Source organism: Geospiza fortis, unplaced genomic scaffold, assembly GCF_000277835.1.
Source record: "Geospiza fortis unplaced genomic scaffold, GeoFor_1.0 scaffold286, whole genome shotgun sequence".
In the NCBI taxonomy this organism is placed as follows: Eukaryota; Metazoa; Chordata; class Aves; order Passeriformes; family Thraupidae; genus Geospiza; species Geospiza fortis.
Genome location: NW_005054444.1, coordinates 216,008 through 238,386, shown reverse-complemented (window position 1 = coordinate 238,386; position 22,379 = coordinate 216,008). Strand labels below are relative to the sequence as shown.

At 42.8% G+C, this 22,379-nt stretch overlaps 1 protein-coding gene across 4 annotated transcripts in view; it reads right to left on the bottom strand.

Moving 5' to 3' along the window:
- The window catches only part of PAK1 (p21 (RAC1) activated kinase 1), a 76,809-nt gene that overhangs the window by 34,976 nt on the left and 19,454 nt on the right, over window positions 1-22,379 (bottom strand). For 2 of the 4 annotated variants that reach the window (XM_031062277.1, XM_031062278.1), the window contains exon 2: window positions 14,235-14,313. The exons of 1 other annotated variant lie outside the window; for it this stretch is intronic. The gene's annotated coding sequence lies outside the window, so the exon portion shown is untranslated. Of the gene's footprint in view, window positions 1-4,375; window positions 4,825-14,234; window positions 14,314-22,379 lie in introns of those variants that run through there. One more of the 4 variants, XM_005427389.2, reaches the window with a different exon arrangement.

Here is a 22,379-nt window from a genome sequence, read left to right as displayed (position 1 = left end):
TGGGGAACTAAGGCAGGCCAACACTGCCCACAGAAGTCGCTCAGCAGCAATGTGCCAGATTTTGCCAAGAGCAGAGTTTCCCTGTTGCCTGCCAAGCCATGGCTGGCCTGCAGCTCCACCTTTGCTTCCACTTGATTGATTCCCAGTTTCTTCACAGCTGCCCTTAAATGGGAGGGTTAGCAGTGTTGTGCAGCCTGTAAGGCTTTGGGCAAGTCTTTACACACAGGGAACTTTGTAAAAGGTCTGCCCCTAACCCCATTCTCCTTCCAATACAGCTATGCAAAGGAATATTAAATGACAGACTAGTATTTGGGGATTGATTTTAATGGTGGGACAGCTTTGGTATTTGGGAGGGGTGGGGGGAAATTATCTGTGCACTTGTCTGGGCGTGTCCTCACATGTGCCCTGTGCATGTCCCACCACTCACAGTTCAGCCTCATGCCATTCTTGGGTATAAAACAGAACAGAACTAAGTGACAGCTGGAGTGCCAGCCATGAAGTGGTTGGTGCAAACGAATACTCTCCCTGCCTAAGCAGTGGAAAAAAGTCTAAGCTGAAACCCAACTGATAATTTTGGCAGCCACTGCTGCACATGTATCTTGTGAAACATGAAGATACTGAGCCCTTCCTGATGGGCTTTGCACATCACAGTGTCAGCAGCTGGAACCAAACTGGCACAAGTAAACCATTTGAAACAACATAAGCAGCAGTGTCCTATAAGAGATGCATTCTCTGCTTTGATCTTATTTAACCACGAAAAAGTGAATTGCCAGGAAGGTGCTAGGAGTACACTGCAAACAGGGAAGCAGAAGGAAAAGGAATGTTAGCAGCCCTCTGCCTGCCAAACAGACCTCCCCAGGAGTGGCACCACATTTGCTGCTCTAACAGCCTGATTTATCCCCAATGGGGGTTTGAATAAAGGTGCATCCAAAGATTCCCCCATCAGCCAGACTTCCTGGAGCTACAGGCATGGCTGGAATGGAGACTGACTCACTTCTGGGTCCCTCTCCCACTGAGCAGAGAGGTCAGTATACCTGCTGTCAGAGGCACAAAACTAAGCAGGAGAAAGAGTAAGGTTAACTAAGTTGGGGAATGGATGCAACATCAGATCAAAATAGAGCAGTATGTGGCTCCAGGCTGGAGAAAAAGAAGTGAGAGGAAGAATAAAAAAAGCCCCAGATTACAGGCAGAGGCTGGTCTAGTGTTGGGAGAAAGAAAGAGAACATAAGGAAAAACCTCAAAAAAAAAAAGAGTATAAGAAAAATCTCTGTATGTCAAGCATCCTCCCTCTCAGTTCCACCAGTGCAAAACCCCAGGGACATCTGCTCTTAGTTTCTTCAATATAAGAAAGTTTTTCAAAATCCCTCAGTCAGAAAGGATAGCGCACAAGTGAATTACTGTTTTACCACAGGGATAGAAACTGGCAGTACAAGCTCTTGTTTATCTTACATTATTCCCTGAAAGAGCAAGTACCTGCTGAGAAGTTACATAGTTTTACAAGCAATATTGTTTCACACCTATTTGATAACTGCACCTTTGCTGTAGGCAAAGCCTATAGTACAGCCTCTCATTTTCCCTCCATCACTCAAGCTCACAGACCTTTCTCTTCATCAAAGGGGGGTAGGAGAAATCCCTTGATCCACAAAACTAAGAGACTGATTCCACAGAAGTTCGCCCCTGTAATAGCTGCACAAGAAGGTTCCCAAAGGCCTTGTGTCACTATATATTTAAAGGGAAAAGCAAAAACCTGCTTAAATTAATCCTCCCACTGCAATACAGAGGTCAAATGCAACATCATTATACTTTCAACTTCTCTTGGCTTCAAAGTAGGCAGATGAAACCCTCTCCTGACAGAATTATACACCCAAGTCAGAACTGAGAGCCCAGAGCCAGGCCAAGTGGTTACAGAGGTAGCCATCCCCTCACTGCAGCCCAGCTGGCTGTGCAAATTCTCTTCTTCCTAGCATAATCTCCTGCCAATTCACATGTAAGCAAGCTTTAAACAAACCCCCTCATGTAGGCACTGCCCGAATTCAGAGCACCAGGCAATCTCTTCCCCAGCTGGCAGAACATCAGCGCTAGGCCACTGAAATGAGTCACTTAGCTCGGCACAAGCCATTCCATTCCAACAGGAATGCAAAGCATCGCTGCTCTGAGCTATTTCCTTCTTCACACCAGCACGACTCTCCCTTGAGAAATCCATCTTAGGTTTCCACGGTGTGATTAAGTGAACAGTGAAAGCAATGAAACAGCACATGAACTTTTCAACCAGAGTCAGATGAGGGAATACATTTTAGCTGCAGACACAATTATTCTCAACTACTATATATATTAAAATACCAGCGCTCAAACCAAACTTCATAGACAACACTAGGAAGGCATAGCTGTAATGTAGGACTATTGTTTCTGCAGACATTTGAGAGTACTGAAAGTTTGAGTTGTTTCAGCACACAGTAATAATGCTAAGTTTTATTACATACTGCAATCTGTGACTGCTGTAGTCAAGTTATAGTTGCCTTCAATGCACCCCTATCCCTTCCCATCAACTTCTGCAGGCCATTAGCTACACATCATTGCCACAGACTCAACAGAGTCCAACAGCAAACCTGTCAAACTCAGCTTTTACACCTACAAAACACTTATGCAGACGGGAAGAAGACAGACAGAAGGTAGAACAAGCAGAAGTAGTGAACAGAAAACAGCACCCACAGGTGCCAAGAGGGGCACCCAAGAGCTCAGGGTACATTCACAGATGCAAAGATCCATGCAGGTCTGCTGATCTTTGTTAAGATGATATAACACAAAAGACAATCATGGAATCATTAAGGTTGAAAAAGACCCTATGATCATCAAGTCTGAGCATTAACTCAGCACCATTGTGTTAACCACTAAATACCACTCTCAAGTGCCGCATCTATATGCCTTCGAAATTGTGAAGTTTATTCCTAAACTACAGGCATAAACTGTAGTACAGGCACAGCCTCCTGAGACATTCACCTTGCAGAGTGGGACCCAAAAGTAGGTGGGACATTCTGACCCTACTCTAGCACACACACAAGCAGAAAAAAAGAGAGAACAAAGACCCTCTATGTATGTCATTTTTCCTTCCACTTAACTTAAGCACATCATTTCAAACCTGCTGCTCCATGCTGAACTCTAGGTTTCTATCAAGCTGCTTGTTTTCTCTTTGCATTCCTTACCAAGACAGACAGATGACTGATTGCTAAAACAGAATGCAATTAAAAAGTCAGAAAGGCTGAAACCTACGCTACAGTAGATGCCATACAGATAACTACGTCCAATGCATACTAATTGCAGGAGTCAACATGAAAACTCATAAAAGAGACATCTATAATTCATGCAGTTTGGCAAGAGAGTAAAGAGAGTAGCTGTAAGTTACTCACTACAACTTACAGAAGAATAAACTATATTAAACAAGACGGGGAGGAGGAAGATGCTCAGCAACTGCTCTTTCCTCTCTGCTTACTACCAGAAGGAAATCTCCCATTTTTCCAAGACACAAGTATTCTGTTGTTGGCAGGGTGAGGAAAGGGTGTCTTGCTCACAAAGAAAAAAAAAAGAGAGTCTAAACCTTTAATTGAGTTGATCCTTATCAGAACAAGTGTTTTACCTCTGCACCAGTATCCCTGCATCCTTGCACCTCATGGCTAGAAATTGCTTGTGCATGCACACACAGTTAAAATCACCTCCTTCCCCCTCACACTGCCCTGGTGAGAAAGAGCACAGGCTGTGCCCTGCTCTGTTCAAACACATTGCAAGCAGCAGATTCCCTCCCTGTGTGTCACGCTTCCACGCAAATCCCAGCAGAAAAAGTAACATCAGAGTTTACCAGCTGGGTTTCCACACAGGATGAAGACAGTCATTCGTTTTTTATTACTCTACGTGGGACTAAGTCTCAAACACCAGTCTCACGCTGAAGGAAGGGCACCCCACGCCTTCCACCTGAAAAAGAGGCAAGAGGTGTCTTCTCCCTCCTCCCAGCAGCAGATGGGACCAGGAACACATGCTATCACAAAAAAGGCAGCTGCAACACACTCTGAGGGAGGAAAGAGCGATCACCGCATTTAGAGGTGATTAAAAAAACCCCCAGAAACTCCAGCACAGAGCTGTCTCCCCAACCAGTTACTGCACATCTGAGCTCTGTGTAAATGTGCCAATTAAACCAAAAATGCCAAGGACCAGCAAAGCACCAGCCCAGATCCTGCATTTACATGTAAACTACAACAAACACAAAACAAAAATAACAACAAACAAACAACACAAAACCCCCAACAGACTAAACAACGGGCTTGCATAAATTTCAAATAAATAATTACAAAACAGCAATGTTTACTGATGTCTTTTTAGAACTTACCTGTTAGATCCCTGCAGGTGCTGCCAACACCTAAAGATGCAGATGAAATTGCTAAACTAAATGAAAGAATAATCTCTCAACATCAGTATACACCTAGAAGAGAATGCATCCACTGCTACAGCACGAGTGGGTGGGTGGGTGTGAGGAGGGGGAAGGGAGACACTCTCTCATGGCAGATGGCCAACTACCAGTTGCAGTCTTGCTCCACTGCCAGCATTATTTCCATAGTGCCAGACATAAAGGATGACTGACCACTTACAACTAACAGGAAAAGCTGGACAATCCCATGGCTTGGAATTTTAAAAGTCAAAAGTCTGGACAGTCCTTTTAAAAAAAGCCTTTCATTCAATCCCAGCAGTCTGGGCTAAATGCAAGGTGGGATTTCCTAGCCCAGATTTTGCAGGAGGACGTGGACATCCCTGTAGTGGGCAGGAGAGCTGCAAAATCTCCCCCTGGGCAGATATCCATGCTAACCCATCCTACCGCACAGATACGCTTCTAAAGAAGAACAGACTAATTATAACCACTCGATTCCTAGCAACAGAGTTCTCCTTTCATTCAAGTTAAGGAAGCTTCTTTCTGTTTTGTTAGAAAGAATCAAGGCCCAATGTTCACCATCTTCCACAGTGTGGACCCATGCATGACCACTGTGACAGAAACCCAGGCACACTGAGGGTTTTAGAAGCACTGAGGAAGGTCAAGCCCTTTTCACCACATTAGGCTTGAATCCAAAACCACAGAGAGCAATGCCAGCTTAAATTGCCGTGTTCAGACTTGGCTTCAGCTGTTGCACAAATAAATGGCTGTGTCAAACAATAACCACTTCACAATCAATGCCAGCTATGCCCAAGTACCTGGAACATGTGATGAACTCCCCTTAATTGTGCTCCAGTACTCAAACTTGGAGAACTGCAGAGATCAGCTCTGCCTGATCCCATCCCAGAGCAGCAGCCTCCTCATTTTCACCAAGCATTTACCCACTCCTAACAGTGCTTTTAAACAGCCCAAGAGAAAAAAAAATAAAATCCAAGCTGCAACAGAAAGAACCAAGAGTATCATTTTTAAAAGTTCTCAGCCCACAAATCATCCTCCTTATTTCCTCATCCCCAGAAGTGCTGCCTCCCCTCCCCCTACACGCCTGAACAAGCAAGTTGGCTGTTGCAGATGTCAGGACAGGATCCCTTTTCCAGCACAGCACAGAGCAGCCTTGGCTCCGGTTCTGTTTTTGCTCACAGGAGGGCACGGCTTCAACCACACAAGTCAAAGTAGTCGCTGGAGTCGGAGCTTGCTAAGCAGGGTGGGAAAAATAAAGGCCTCATGTTAAAGCATATCCAAAGCCCATACAAGCAGGTTTCCTGGAGGAAATCTGTACTCCAGAGGAAATGACTAGAAGCAGCATAAAGAGAATATATTAATGCACACAGTTAAAACCACCCCCACTACTCCTGCCTAAGTTACTTGGCTCAGAGTCCTAACTACACATTAGCAGCAACAGCAACTGAGAGCAGCCGAATCATTAATCATTATTCCATTCAGAAGTTTCCAATGCAGGAAGATGGACATGGAGCACAGGGCTCAGAATTAAGCCCTGCTATCTCCTAATGTGGAATAATTCCCAGTACAATGTATTCACACTTTAAATACATGCTAGCATTTGCAAAAAACTGCACCTTTTTAAATCCAGAGATCTGTCACTTAGTAATGGGGGTGGGGGTAAAAAACATCTAAGAAAACGAGAACATTTTCAGATCAAGTCAACGACATCCCACAGGCACAGAGGACACTGCAATGCAGTGGTTAGCAAAAAGCCACAGTACATAAATAGATGAAAGTTTACATTAACCTGTAAAAGCTGAGTTTTTTCTGAGGTGAAGAAACACTGAGACACAAAGACATGCAAGGAGGAGACCAATGTTCTTCAGAGCAAAACTCATTCAACTCTTTTGCTGCTGGGAAAGTAAAGAGCAAGAAGACAAGCCAATTATCATTAGTGAATGAAACCACCCAAGACCCTCAATTAGACTGAGGGGAAAATGCCACAACAGTTCAGTGCTAATTGGAAATGCAAACATTTATCATCAGAGTAGTTCTTGCTCCTGTGTATAGCTCCATTGTGTTCATTGTAGCTAATGACAGTAGGAAGCCCAATGCTCCATAGTATTTATGTAATGACTGGCAAAGCTGTCACATTCCCTTAATTGCTAGCCAGGATTTTCATACTGGCAGTAGATTTCAATTAAATAAAATCACAAAGATTGGTTCAGTTTCATGTTGCTTTGTTAAAAGTTTTGGTTCTTCAAAGCTGGGAAAAGAGGGGAGAATGAATAGTTCTCCAAAGACAGGATAAGCTCTGCATCAAATATAAGGTTTTTGTAGACAAACTGAATTTAGAGACAAGCACCATCAAATACCCAGTGCTGCAAGAGCTAATTTAATATCAGTGAAGACAAGCAATTTGAGAACTGCACATAAATCTGCTTCAGATTTACAATGATTACCCCTTCAAGTGCAATACATGAAATGCTCTATGAGCAGTTCACTTACAAGGCAAAATGAAAAAGCCTAAGGTGGCTTGCAGTTTCTCCCCTAATTAAACTGTCACAGTGGTCTTCTTTGCTGCAAGAACATCACCTCTGTGTTTATAATTATATGCTAGCAAAACTCCCTATTCTACCTGCTTTATGATTCTAGAACAAACAGGAGGAGCCATAGTGGCAAGGTCTCACATCCCTAGACTTCCTTAATTGTACCAAATGCACTGCAGAGCACTAACGTGTCCATTAAGAATCATCATCGTTTAATTTAATGAGCAGCAGTTTGTTTTTAGGAAGCACCATCAAGCCTTTTATCACATCATTTACTCAGATTCCAATCATACTTCCTGTATGTCAGTAGAGAAAAGAAAGCTCTATAGGACTGGCACAAAGGAACTGCTGTTTCTGCAATATATTACAACCAAGTCTGCATTAGCGCTCAGTTAAATAAAGCCCATGAGCCAAGTGAACTATTTTTATTCCACTGAACAAAAGGAAATATAACAACATCATTTGTTACAGTGGCAGGCCCATTTTAAGGCACTATGTAATTAAGAGTAGGAGTTAATTGCAAGGCTAGATATAGCAGGCAAGGTTTTCCTCAACATCTTTGAGCAAAGATTTGTGCTTTTCTGGGGCCCAGATCTTCTTACCCTCTGTTCTTGCTACAGTGACCTAAGCAGCTTTCAGCAGATGCATGGATCTTCACTGCTACCTATTTAAAATTCATTTTTTCTCAAGAAGCAGCAACACTGCAGCCATAAATCCCAACACAGAGGAGACTGACTGAGCTCCCATTCACAGCCCTGTCAGCATCTGAAGCAAGTGACTTGCTAATTTCCATCCAATTCCCAGCGGACAAGCATCTACATCATACAATTAGTGACAATATGAACTGCACATTCAGCAGAATTGGGATTTCACTGATGGATGGATTACGATGGATTGCCAGTATGTATGTTTTATTCATCTCAAGACTGCTTTGTCAGGCTATAGTTTGTCCTTTGTGCAGTTAAAATGATAAAAATCTTTTTATGGCCAGTACTGGGCAGACAATGTTGTACCTTTGCTAAGGGGTGAATAAAACTCAACCGATTTCCAAAATGAAGACAACAACCAAAGACGGATGCTCTAGGAAGTTGTACGAGTTAAGGCATTTTGTTCAGTGCAGTATTCTCTCCCATTGCTTTAAGTCACCTTGCTCAAGTCCTACAGCTACTTGCTCCTAAGACCACCAGCATAACAATTAGGAGAGCACAGCATGCAGCAAGTCCAGGTACAGTTTTCTAATCAGCCTCCCCTAATTTCAGCAATTAAGAGTCAAGAATGTTTGCAGCAGGCTGCCATAGAGATATGGTACCTACCCACAACCCAAAGCTCTCTCATTGTTTTGGCCGCACAAACCCAGCACCCACCTCAGGTTACCTAACCACACTCCCTCTCTCCTATCCAAGGCAAGAGAGCATAAAAGGATACTTTAAATTCTGTAACTAGCACCCCATAATTTCACCTCTCACCTCTACAGTAACAGCTCTGTTTGCTAAAAAACCTCAAGATATAAACAGGGTAGTCAGTTTTGGAAACAGCTATTGCACAGCTCTCAAGAAATACCTGGTTTGACCCCTGAGCACACCCACGAGCAATGCATGGGGATGCACTTCCCAAACCAATTTTCCCCCCTTCACTTTATGCCATTTACACTTGTCTCGAGGCAAGTGCTGCCTTCCTCTTTACTAACAATTCACACTCATATTGTGGCACAGCCTGCACTAACTCCATCTTTTCTGTCCTCACACTCATTGCAGAGGGATTCAGTGAAGTAAAATGCATTTGCTGTGGGAAAGGAGATCCTTCAAATCAATCTACAACAGAGCATGACCACAACAGAGCTTAAGTGAACTGTCTCCTTTGCAAGGATGAGGTTGCTTCTTCCACTCTTTTCAGTTATTTCTTTTGGCCCAAGTTTTCACAAAATCATAGAAAAGGCTTAGTTTGGAAGGGCCCTTAAAAATCAACTAAGTCCAGCCAATGTGCAGCAATGTGCAGCAATTCCTCCCAGCAGATCAAGTTGCTCAGGGCCCCATTCAACTTTTTGTTCCATTCCTGGTTATTCCTGTACTGCTGGTATTTGCAGGTGCTGATTCCTCCCAACAGCCTCCCAACGTACGCATGTTTGGCTGCTTTTATTTTTAAGAAAAATCTCTTCAGGCTGGAAATAACTCTTGCTTTCCTGTGAACACTCTTCAATGTACATCTAGTTTTATCTTAGGTGCTTAAATATTCTACATTGACAAAAGTTTTGTCAGTCTCTGCTACTCTATTAGAATGTTATAAAACAGACATCTAAACTTCTGGCCTTCTACTTTGTAAGGTCCCTTTTAGCTTTGAAGTAAGAAGTTGGATTTGAGCCTAATATATATTCTTTAAACTTACAGCATGGTTTGAATTTACATCCCACACAGCTGAAACTTCCCCAAAGGGTTTCAATTCGCAAAGATAATTAAAAATCTGCAAAAAGGTAATGCTTTATTTGTGACAAAAATTAACCAATATATCTTAAATAGAAGTAGTCAAATCCCAAATCATTACTTTTTAAAATGGGCTCTCAAAAAGTAGTCCTAAGCAAATGAGTCTGTAATTCTGTCATTTTAGTATTTTGTGTAGTCAGCAGACAGCTTCCATCTTAGATCTGAGATGATGTATTGTCTCCAACCCCTGGTCCAATGGCTCTCAACCTTTTCTTCCCCATGGAGCATCTGGACTCTGGGTATTTCCCTGAAGACTCATTAACTGCTTCTTCCTCAAAGGCTGAGATTATTGGCATTTTTCTCAGACTACATTTCTAACCATTTAAAAGACCTGTCAGGACAGAGAAATAAATACATACCGAAAAATAACAATTCATCAGTCTCTCTGTCAAGACATCACAGGTAAAGGGAAGACCTAAGTTTTGGCTAATGCCTTTAAAGACCATTTTCTATATTGCATGCCTGTAAATCATTTACATAGCATTCCACACCCTCTTTTAATGCCAGTATCCCAAGGGAGAAGGTGGATTAGAATATTGATACCTTTAATTTAGGAGGCAATTAGACCAACAACAACAAACCAGAGCTGTATGTATGCTCAAAACAATCTAGTTAGAACTCTATTTTAATTAAAAATCAGTAAAATAATCCTATTATGCCAAAGATTGCTTTAGGCATGGTTCCAATACTGCGCATCTTTTTCTTTAGTATTTTAGCTCCACACAGAGAAAGTGACTGAAGTAACACTGTAGACTACCAGAATGGTCCTTTCTGTACAGCAAATTCCTCTTCCAGTGAGAGAGCTTGGGAAGATACAGAAATAAATGTTCCAATGTCAGTCAGCCACTTGGTAAGCCACTTAATAAACGAAACAAAAAGAAACCTGCTAAAATAAAAGCAGCCTACATTCTTCTGCCTGTGACCAGCAGGCAGAAGAAGGCAATTCTCCACTTTGCTCCACTCTGGTGAGACCCTGCCTGGAGTCTGCATCCCACTCTGGGGACCTCAGTGTTAGAGGGATGTGGGCCTGCTGGAACAAAACTGGAAGAGACCAGAAAGATGCTCAGAGGGCCAGAACAGCTCTGCTATGCAGACAGGCTAAGAGAGCTGGATTGTTCAGCCTGGAGAAGGGAAGGCTCCACAGAGATTTTAGAGCACCTTCCAGTACCTGAAGGGGCAACAATAGAGCTGGACAGGGACTTTGGACCAGGGCATGGAGTTACAGGACAAGGGGGAATGGCCATAAGACAGAGAGTAGGTTTAGATTAGATAATAGGAAGAAATTCTTTCCTGTGATGGCGCTGCCCAAGAAGCTGTGGATATCACATCCTTGGAAGTCTTCAAGGCAAGGTTAGATGGGGCTTTGAGCAACCTGGCACAGTAGAGGGTAGTCCCCATGGCAAGGGACTGAAACTGGATGATCATTGGGGTCCCTTCCAACACAAACCATTCTAGGAGTCTGTGAAATCCAGTTTCCCCAGTCTCCATCCCACTACCTGCAAACCTCACCTCAAAGGGCACCTAATTCCTCATATACCCCCCTTTTGCCTCCTTTGTCAAAAAGTAACATGCACCTCTGCTACAGATGCACAATTTACATGGTATTATTTTTAAAAAACAGGAAAAATAAATATTTCCAATAGCATCTTTCATTTCTGGATTTGCTCTTACATGGTCTGTGGGGTCCTGCTGCATAACAAGCATTTTATCCACGGCAAAGACCAGCAGCACAGCTGCCAGAGCCAGTCACCTGCCTGCATCACTGAACTGGGGAAGGGGGCAGAAGGAGCAGGGCAGAGAGTGTCCTACAGAAGAGAGTGTGGATGTATAAACATGTATATCCACACACATAGATGTGTGCATGTGTATGTAACCTGCACCACCCTAGTTAACTCTCTTATTTTGTTTACTCACAGACAGTGAGTATGCATCATGTGATATGATCATTTATAAAACATAGTTATCCTCAAGTGACAAAGTACTAAAAAGAAACACATTTGTGGAAAGTTATAAAGTACCACAGACTGCTCTAAAATAATATAATTTGGTATTGTGCATTGCCCAGTTATTTCTGTAAGGATTCATACTTGTTTGATGTATTCAGATCTTGTTTCTATTAATTGTAATCTATATTAAATTATAAAATAAATAAACTTATTCCCCCAAGGCATGCAAACAAGGCTGTTGCCCAGATCCATGTTGCTCTAATGCACATCAACCACTACTACCCACAGTACTGAAATATACTTGGGAATTAAATTAGGGAAAAAAAAAAAAAAAAAAAACAAAGACACTTCTTGAGGCCATTTCCTCTTCCAAGACACTTGTGGGAGGGAGGGCCCAGGAGCTTAGCAAAGGTTAACCTCACCTATTCCCTCCAGGCTTGTGCTGAAGAAAGAAGAGATGCAAGGTCTTGCAGTTCCAGAAACAGAAAACATCCTTTGCAGACATTTTATTCTACCAGATCAACATACAGCAGACAGTGGTGAGTCCCCAGACATCATCTTCACCACTCCTTATCCTGCAGAGCCTTCCAGTCTGCCAAACTCAACCTTTCAATGCCTCTGCTTTCTTGGGAAGTAGAGAAGATGTTGTCAACAGACAACAGTAATAAAGTTCCTGAACCACCTGGACTATTGTCACATTATTTATTTTTAGTATTTGAGTGTGGAAGTCCAAGGAACTGATGAGTAGAACCAGGTTTTGCTCATCTTGGTGTTTTGTACTAAGACTAAACTTCATGCAAAGCCCTCTTGCCTCTCCAAATATCACTGGGAAATAAGGTAGGATGGTTTTGGGGTCATGAATGTGTCCATGATTATGAAGAATGGGGGAGGTTTTCCTTATTACAGGCTTTCCACAGCCTTAAACTTTGAGAAACTCTGCCTGAAGAGACAAAAGCACACTTCTTGCTGCCAGGACAGGGGGGTAGCCCCAGAGTAGTCTCCATGAATGCGTAACAGAGGTGGGTAAAAGACCCTTACACTCCAAAACAAAATCATTACAAAGCAGCAAGGTCTTAGACCTTGAGGAATTCTTACAGGACACAGTCAGGAAGCCAGAGCAAGTTGGCTTTGCATGCCTGCAGGATTAAGCACAGCCATCCAACACCATGCCACGGTCCTGCAGGATCAGGATCCCCACTGGACTGCAGCCTGGAGGTCACTAGAGCCAAAGCCCATCCCACCTACACACACAAACCCAGCACGGAATATTGCATCATGAGTCCACAGGACCATATGGCTAGAGCACCTCTGAAGGTGGAATCAGGCAGCCATGAGAGTAGCAAGCTGACAGAAGAGGTAATATTTGCTCTGAACTTTTTCTGTATCATTAGTCTTGTGCTAATTATGCTAACCAACAGCAACAGTCACTCTGATGGGAGGGCTGAACAGAAGTGACACAGCTGTCAAATCCACTCAAAGAACTAAAGCCTTAAAAGTTCGTCCTTTTGGGGGCAGAACAGAATCCCTACAGCAAGATGCAGAGGATTGCAGCTTTTTAGGGCAGAAAGTTTCAGAGAGCAAGTACAGCTGACGCAGACATTAAAAAACCAAGCGCGCTTGCCTGTTTCTCAGGGGGATTTAAACAGCAGGTGAGTGGGGCTGGTCTGTGGGACATGACCCTTTCTTATTTCAGCTATTTAGATGCAAATTGTTCCCCCTCCCTCCCTCTCTCAACACCATCTGTTAGCCCAGAGGTTTAGACGGTGCCTAGAATGTAGGTTTTGGGGGAGGGGGATATAGATAAAGCACTGAGAGAATTTTGGTTGATGCCTCTATTTCCTCTAGGGCACAGTTTGGGAGAGAAAAAGAAAAATCACTTTGCAATACAATAACAGTGGGATTTTCCCCTCATTCTAATGCACTTTTTTTTACTGACCCCATGGATTTCCTGCCCTAGAAAGCATTCCTTGTCCAGCTTTTGGCCAACAAGCCACATTATATAGTGACATTTATAGCAGGTTGCTATGGTGTTAGCAAAGGGCAAGAGCTGGTATTGCATGAAGTATGAGAGATTCAAGGAAGGAAAGTCCTAAATAATAATAATGAAGTCCTTTACTGCAAGGCACAGCATTTAATGTTTTGTTAGTGCTAGTGAAGCTGCCTCATCTCTGTCTGACTTTCCAAAATGAACAGCAATGTACTTTCTAAAACTGTTGAGATATTTGATTCATTACATACTTCACCCAGGGCTCTGAATGCTTTATAAAGGAAAGATTATGGGTGGCAGCAGAAAGTCAATTTTCAGGAAGTTTGAAGATGATACAGTATTGGAAGTGGTGGCTAACAGACCAGGCAGGCCACTCAGAGGGATATGGACAGGCTGCAGAAATGGGCCAACACCAACCTTTGCACTTCAAAAAAGGAAAGTGCAAAGCCCTGCTGCTCAGGAGTACAGACTGGGAGCCAACAGGCAGAAAGGAAGCAGAAAAGGCAGAGAAAGGCCTGAGATTCCTGGTGGACATCAAGTTGGCCATAAGCCTCCAAACCATATTTGTAGCAAAGAAGTTCAACAGCATGTGGGCTGCATTAGGAAAAACAACTTCCAGTAGGTCAAGGGAGGGGATCCTTCCCCTCTGCTCAGGGCTGGTGAGACAAAACTGGAATGCTGGGACAAGTCCTTCCCTCCCCAGTACACCAGAGATGTGGACATACTGCTGAGAGTCTAGCAAAGGTTCACAGAGACAATTAAGGGACTGGAGTATCTGGTATATAAGGAGAGGCTGAAGGAGCTGGGACTCTTCAGCCTGGAGAAGAAAAAATTCAGAAGGGTCTTATCAATGTGCATAAATACCTGATACAGATGTAAAGAAGATGAAACCAGGCTCCTCTTGGTGGTATCCAGCAACAGGACAAGAGTCAGTGGGTACAAACTGAAATACAGGAAATTCCATTTAAATGTAAGAACAAACCCCCACAACAAAACCACACTTTTTTTCTGGGTGGGGATGAGGGGAGATGGACACAAAACCACAGAACTCAGAAAACCACAGGTTGCTCAGGAAGATAATGGGAATTATTATCCTTGGGCATGCTCAAAACCCCACTGGACATGCCATTGAGCTGACTGTTTCAGCTGCCACTACATTAGATAGGGAATTGGACTAGACTATCCACACAGAGGTTCCTGTGAACTTACAATTCTGCAAATACAAGCCACACAAACTGACAGGGAGGCTTTAAAGGAAAGAGACACACATTACCATTCAGACCACTTGTCTGAGGCACGTTTTTACTCCTCAGCATCCAAGGCCCCAGTTTAGTGATGAAGACAAATTAGAAGTGCTTGTGACAACCTTGAGCAGAAAACCAGCAGAAGAGCTGGGATCAGTACCATAACACCCTCATTATGAAATTTAGTGTGTGGGGTACAGTTCCAGCACTTGGGAGATGCCAGCTTTTGTCCCAGTTCTCACAGACCTCATTTGTGATCTTGGAGGCACAAGAGGGGGAGAAAGCCAAAGTACTTCTTGTCTGCTTGGCCCTCCTCCTATCAATCACTTCCTTAAAGGAAAGGCAATTCAGGTAGTTAGAGAGCACGCAGCAAGAGATGAAGCCCTTCCAGCTGCTTCTGCAATTTCAGTTAGCACAAGAAACATATTCCCATGAAGAGAAAAAAAGGAAAAGAAAAGGAGAGCTGTGTACACAATCCTGAGGGGGAACTCAGAGGTAAAGGGGGGCATGGAAGGATTTGAAAATGCTTCTTCCCCCTTGGAGTCCCAGAGATGGGACAGAAGAGCCCTCCTGAGCTTGAAATATGAATAGGCAGTGACCACCTAAGGGGAAATGGGCAGGAAAAACAATACAGGGTGGGCTTCAGAGCCTCAGTCACAACTGAGCAAGTTATTGGGGTACCCTTACATAACATTTGAGGCTGACATCAAGTTGGGTTTAGTCAGACTTTAATTTTCATGCTCCACTGAGATGTAGGAAAGAAGCTTTTCAGCTGGGAAGACCTTCTGCCAGCCAAGGTTTGCACAGCAACATTTTCTGGAGGGATTTGGGCCTTTTTCTTTTCTTACTGTTTGAATATTGTTTGAATTTCTTAAGTGTTGCCAACACAAACACAACATCTTCCCTCTTTCTTGCATAGAGACAAAGCCAGAACAACTTATGATCTCAACCTCTTGGTGATAGTCAGGAACTTCAGGTACCTGCTTTCAGACTCTTGACTTCTAAAATACATTTAATTCAATTTTGCTGGAAAGCAATATACTGACAAAAGTTGCAGGCATTTCATAGAAACATTCTCCTAAAAAAATACATATCAGTTATCTGAGCAAACAATTTCAAGAAATTTATGCTGGTAACTTGAAAGAATTTAAATTTTTCCATTTAAAATACATGGGGTTATATATTCTCCATTTATAAAAAGCAGAGTTTTCAGAACATCAGTGCTTCCCCTACATGCACTGCTCTAAATCACCAGCTAATTTCTCTTTCCAGATCTCTGGCATTTCACCAGCACTAATGAGAATCTAAAGAACAGTTACTGGAAATGTTTTTGGTTAACCAACTTCTTGTTCACAAATCTCAGCACATGTACAAACTTTAAGAGTTGCAATCCTGCAGTTTGATCTCTAGTACAAGACGGAGGCATCAAGTCTCAGTCTCCTTGATTTTTAAAGGACAGAAAGGTCATCTGTAATAGCTGAGGGGTACTTGGCCTTAATGCCAGCAAGCCACCCACTGAAAACAGTGGGAGTTTAGCCCAAATTAGGATTTCAGGATTTATCCCTGTAACACTTCCCACACAGTACTACCTGACAGTTTCTGAAAACTGGCAAAATGTGAGGGACATGCCAACACCATCCCAGATGAGGTTTCCAAGGATGTGTTTTGTAACAATTGAATTCAACCAACACCAGTCTGCATATGCACATATTCTCACAACACCAAGGGGGTTTAGCATGCTGATTTTAAAAGCACAGTGGCTAAAAACACCTCTGATAGCTATTCAATGCCAAATAAAGCACACTTTAAAACAACCCCAACCACAAAGTAGTTGCATCCAGGGTACCATTTAACTTGTGCAATAATACCCCCACCTTCAAATGCTTTTCTAGAACTTTCTTCCAGCACCCAAATCCCTATCTTTTCCCACCCAATACCTCCAGAACTGCCATCCCAAACATGACCTGGGAGAAGGTGGATGGGTTTACAGCAAGGAAGCACTGAGGGCTGAGAGGCCAGTTTCTGCCCACACAGTGCCTTTGAACCCAAATCTAATGATATTGATGCTCAGGAAACCAGTTTACCACTGGCTGATGAACTTTCCCATCCATGTCCCACTCTTAACAGTGCAAATATCGACCAGGTAAGTATGTGCCAGAGCTGAGTGCTTCTCCTGAGGGAAACATGTCTATGAGCCCTGTTCAACCCAACCTGGCCTTGATCCTGCAGGGAGTTGAGGAACTCAGGTATTCCAGGGGCCAAAGGCTTTGTACAGTACAGCTGCTCTGAATGGGGAGCCTGAAACCTGCAGTCCCCGGTTTTACAGACAACAGCATAGGGTCTCTAGCATCTAATTCTTAAAAAGATCCTTTATTTGGATCCCTGGAGGCAGCAGGGCTTTGCACAAGACAGGGTCAACACCTATGGCACAAGTCAGGTCACATCCTTGTAAATAACCAATGCAGCAACTGGGATACAGCAGGTAAGAGGAACAGCCTCTTTAGCCACCACAGCATCTCCCTGACAGCAACCAACAAAAAATAACCCAAACAAATGATAAAAATTTTATTAAAAGTCAGTCAAGGAGAGTGGGGCTTTCAGAGAATGAAACATGACTTATTTTGGAGCAAGAGCACAGCCAAGTAGACATATTGCTGAAGAAACAAGACAGGTACCACTCTAAAAGCAGCAATTAGTTAGCAAATGACAGAAGACTTCCACAGGTATTTTGCTATGCTTGCATTTTTCCCTGAAACTAGTCATTTTTAAGAGGATCCAAATGCAGGAGAAGGAAAGAAGCCTGACGCAAAGAATAAAAAAAACACCAAATCAAATAGAAAAAAAAATTAAAATCCCATAGTTGTCATGCTTATGATTTACATTCTCTAGATAGGAAAATTTTGGAGCAGCAAAAGCCTCTCTGCCCTTCACTTCACAAACTCTTGATATCATAATCACATTTTTAAAATACTGCCTTCTTGAATGATGCAGATTAAAAGGCCTAAGTAATTCTCTGCCATACTATTGAAAACCACACACCAGCACGAAACAGCATTTATCTCATGCAAGGCCATTAAACTATTACTTACAGTGCAATAAATTGTATCCACACAGATACCACTGTCACTGCAGAGCACAAAACCAAGGAAATTCCTCGTCCCTGGCCCCTGGGGTTTGAGTGAGAGAAGTTGAACTGCTCCTGCTTGGAGCAGGGTTTTGTCCTGCAGAAACCCTGCAGTACCTCACCTAACACAGCAACTGTCCTGTAATTATCATGCACACTTTATAGTCAGTGAAACAAAAGGGAACTTCCATTTCAAAAGTAGTTTTTAAGGCAAAAACAGAGGAAAGCTTTTCAAATGTTGAGTGGGAAAGGACAAGGAGAGAAGACTGTGCGTTTTTATGGGTCAGTAAGGCAGTGCTGAAACAACTGCGGCAGGGGATGGCCATAGGAGACCTGGTTCGTTTGCCACACCAAAAGTGGGTTTATTTTCCCAGAGTTAATGCATTTGTCAACCACTCAGACACAGCCCCAAACAAGAAGGCAGCCTGACAAGACAGAACAAGACACCCAGCTGGCTCCACAGTCTAGACAAAAACTTGCTTCTCTGAAGCTTTTCTATTTTCCCTTCCTCTTCCAGAGTTAAAATTGGAATGGTATCAGTTCCTTTCCCAAATGGAAAGCCCTCTGACACCAAAGCAGATTTTGAAGCTTTCTAGCAACTACACAGATCAGGCCGCCAGAGCTTGCTGCTTACATGAGTGTGTGCTCAGGGCATCTGCAGGGTAGTCTTGGGATCAGAGCAGAGCTACAGTTGGATGCTCTCCAGAGGTATTTTGGGAGAACAGAATCAAATAGCCACACAAATGTAATTGCCAAGTTTCCGTCTACTGTTTCAGCAATTTGCTTGACACGTTTAATTTCAGAGGAGAGAGTGGTAGAGTAATATGTTGTTTTATTAATATGTCCAAATTCCTTAACACAGCATTCATATCTTTGGTATGGTGCAGGACTCTTTCAGGTTCTGCTTTTGATAACAGAAAGCATTACAAGTTCTTCATGCCGCCTGGAAAAAATATTTGGATAGACTGAGTTTAGGGCATTCATTGAGAAAGGTGCAAAGCAATATTCTTAAATTACCTATTTAAACTACCTATCAAAATCTACAAATCTGGAGCACAGAATTTTGATCCTCTGCTTTCTTTTCAGCAGTCCATTCAGAAAGCCAACCTTCCAGACACCTGTTGAACATCTGGTCACTTATTTACCTGATGCTCTCAATTCCTGTGGCCCACACAGAGTTAACTCATGTGGGAAAACAAGATTTCCCTGCCTTCTACCCCACAGAATTGAAGAAAGTTCAAATTCTGACCCCTATTGAAAAGCCTGTCCCAAGATCAGCATGTTTCTATGCTCCCATCACCAACTCATTGTCCATTCAGCTCTTGCCCATTGTACCTCTCCATTTCCAAGCTTACAGATATCTCACAGCATCCCAGAGAATACACTGAGATCATCTGAAAGCATCAATATGTATTTGGATCATCTGTTAAACCCACAAGGCATCCACTGTCAGAAGATCCATAGAGTCAGTGTGTATGACTTCCTCTTCAGCATTTATTTTAAAAAATATTTCAGTCCCAATTCCCACAGAACCAGAATGTCACTGAAGAGGACAGTTTGCCTTCAGAGCTACCTGAGAATTCAGGTTTTCAAGCAAAGCTGAGCTATCAAAAAACCAAGCTGCTTACACATCTAGTTTCCATTATAGAGAAGTACAACACTGTCTTTTACACTCTGCACATGTAAACTGTTCCTCTTCTTCAACATTTCAGAGCAAAGAAGTCAGTAAATTTTTAATCTAAAAAGTGAGAAGAGATTACAGACCTAAAAAATTTACAAAAGCCATGTCATTCTGTAATGCTGTTCACAAGAAATTAGTTCTACCTTCAGGAGTCTGTCATTTGGATTATTAATTTTTTTTAATGTGAAAGGGCTGTATCCCAACACTGACTTTCAAGCCTAAGAGCATTCTGGTCTGAAGATGATTGACCATAGCAAAAAAATCAAGCTAAAGAGTGCAGGAAGTGGCTTCAGACCTTTTTAGCAGGTATATGATTTCAAGCACCAGTTTGATATTACGTTGAACATCCAACAGCACAAGAAGCACCAACTCTAACCAAAGATAGGGCAATTCCCAGCTTACAGCTATACAGAGGCAACAAAAAACCATTCTTCCTCTCTGTCAGAATTCAGGATTTTCCTGTGGCTGTCCTGGACTGCCAAGACCCCTGCCGGAGACCCTGGCACAGAGCCCAAGATGCCTGTAGTTTTGATTGTGACCCATGGAGCAAGTTACCAACCTTACATGAAGATCTGCAAGCCATGACAGTTTAAGTAGAATAATAGTGAAGTTATCACGGGGTGAAAAATAGATTTTTGGGGTTCTTAGAATGGGGGTTCAGGGGGCAAGATGGAAGGATCTGGGCATGTCCAGCCCTTCTCCTTCTTCTTCTTGGCTTCCATCTTCTGCTGTGATGTTGGCACTTTTAGATTGGTTTAGAGTAGAAGCTCACTGTCTAACATAGGTGATAAGTATTGGAAAGTAATTGTAAATATTGTACATGTAGTTTTTAGCATAAAAGATAACACCACTCTGGGAGCAGGCAGAGTGCCTCTGACTGTCCTGCTGAGCAGACTTCAGCAGAACAGGAGAAAAAATTTTATAGATAAGATGTAATAAACAACGTTGAGACCGAGAAATGAAGAGTTCTGACTCCTTCTTCGAGAGCCAGGCTGGGAAAAGAAACTTTCCAATGCATCTTGGGGTCACTCTGACAAGCTAAATTCCCGAGACCTCTCCAGCTATCTGAAGTTCTCTCCTTTCCTGAATCCTTATAGAAGGGCATTTTTCCTGCTCTATTCCACTTTACATGGGATTCCATGTAAGTAGAAATTCCACCTTTCACATTACTTTTTGGCACAATCTTCACACAGAAAGACAGATTTTAAAGAGCGCTTGAACTCGTAAAAATTGGATCTTCCTACTCCACAAGTCAGACAAAGTGTTCCAAAATCATACTGTGTGTAGTAACAGTAATTAACATTTTACCAGTTTCCTCAGAGCTCTGCAGAGCCTATGAAAAATCATTTAAGTTTTCAAGTCACACACACCACTGGCCCCATCAGCCTCACAGACTCAAGAGTGGTTTTACAATAAGTGGGTCACACTTCTGCAGGCAATCTTCAACTCCTGAGCAAGAACAACGCTGGCCAGAGCTGTGACAATGCAAAAGTGACAGGCAGCACTTGAGCACAATCTGGTCAACAGTTACTGCTTGGAGATCCCATGAGAACTCTACTAGAGATATCAGAGGAAATACTTTTGCAGAAATCCTCTCACAGGCACAAAGGTGGCAAAAGAAACAGCACAAAGCTCTCAAGCACTACTTTGCTTGCTCTTGTACTAAGAGAGAAACCCACAGCAGCACAGACTTCAGCATAAGCCACTCATGAACACTGTGGTCTGTCGGTATCCAAATACTGTCTACAAGAAATGTGCAGGGGAACTGTTTGCAAGGGCATGTAGTGATAAGAGAAGAGGAAAAGGCTTCAGACTGACAGAAGGCAGAAGGTTTAGATTTTATATTAGGAAGAAATTATGTGCTGTGAGAGTGGTGAGACAGGTTGCCCAGAGAGGCTGTGGATAGCCCATCCTTAGGACTGTTCAAGGCCAGGTTGGATGGAGCTTTGAGCAACCTGGTCTAGAAACGTTTGCCTGACCATGGAAGTGTGTTGGAATGAGGAGATCTTTGAGGTTCCTTCCCACTCAAACCATTCTATGATAGATACCCTGGCTCCAGCCAGCTTGACCTGGTTAAGCCATGACACTGTCCAAATACACCTCCAACAGCAGTGAAGACTGAGCACAAAGACAAGCACAAAGCCAGGTGACACAGATTTCAACATGGTAACACATTTTCAACAGACATTCAAGCACAGCCCCAGTTTCCTCTAAAAATGAAAGGTTTCAGTGAGATAACTCAAGCAATTAAACCTACACAAAGCCTTGAGTCACTTGCTGGGTCAAGATCCAGCTGATTCCAAGAATCTGTATGCAGGCTGCTTACCCAGAAATTAACCTACTGCCTCAGAAAGTGTTGCTTAATTTAGAAGAGTGATTACTTACAGCACCTGCTGCTAGCCTTGCAGCCCCATACGCCAGCTTCCCCAAAATGAATGCTAACTCATCTAAAATTATTTACATAAGTCATTAAGGAAAGAACTAAAAAAAACTGTGCTAAATGTAAAACATAACAATCAGCTGGGTTATCAGCAGCAATTGAAATTGTAATTTCCAAAGTAAATAGTGTGAGTTAAGGCAGTTTGAGCTGAAGTTGCACAGCCAGTCCTTGTGGCAGACTCCCTTTTTCAGCCAGGAATAAACAGCAAACACTGCACAGGAGACACCAAATTGTACATGTACATGGCACATCACCTCAGAAGTGGCCCCACACAGCACAAAAACCTTTGCAAAAGAGGTGTCCTGGCTTTAAAGCCACATTATCTGAAGACTTTAAATCTAAAGCTAAACCCACAATAGCTTTGTCACTCAAGCAAAGAGCCTCTAGCAGTAGCTGAGGACTGAGGTCAGCAGGCAATAGAGAGAGGGAAAGAAGAGAAGAAAGGAGGACCAAAGAGCAGCTTGATTCCCAAGCCTTAGCCCTCCTCTAGAAGTTTCTGTTCACATCTACAGATAGAAAC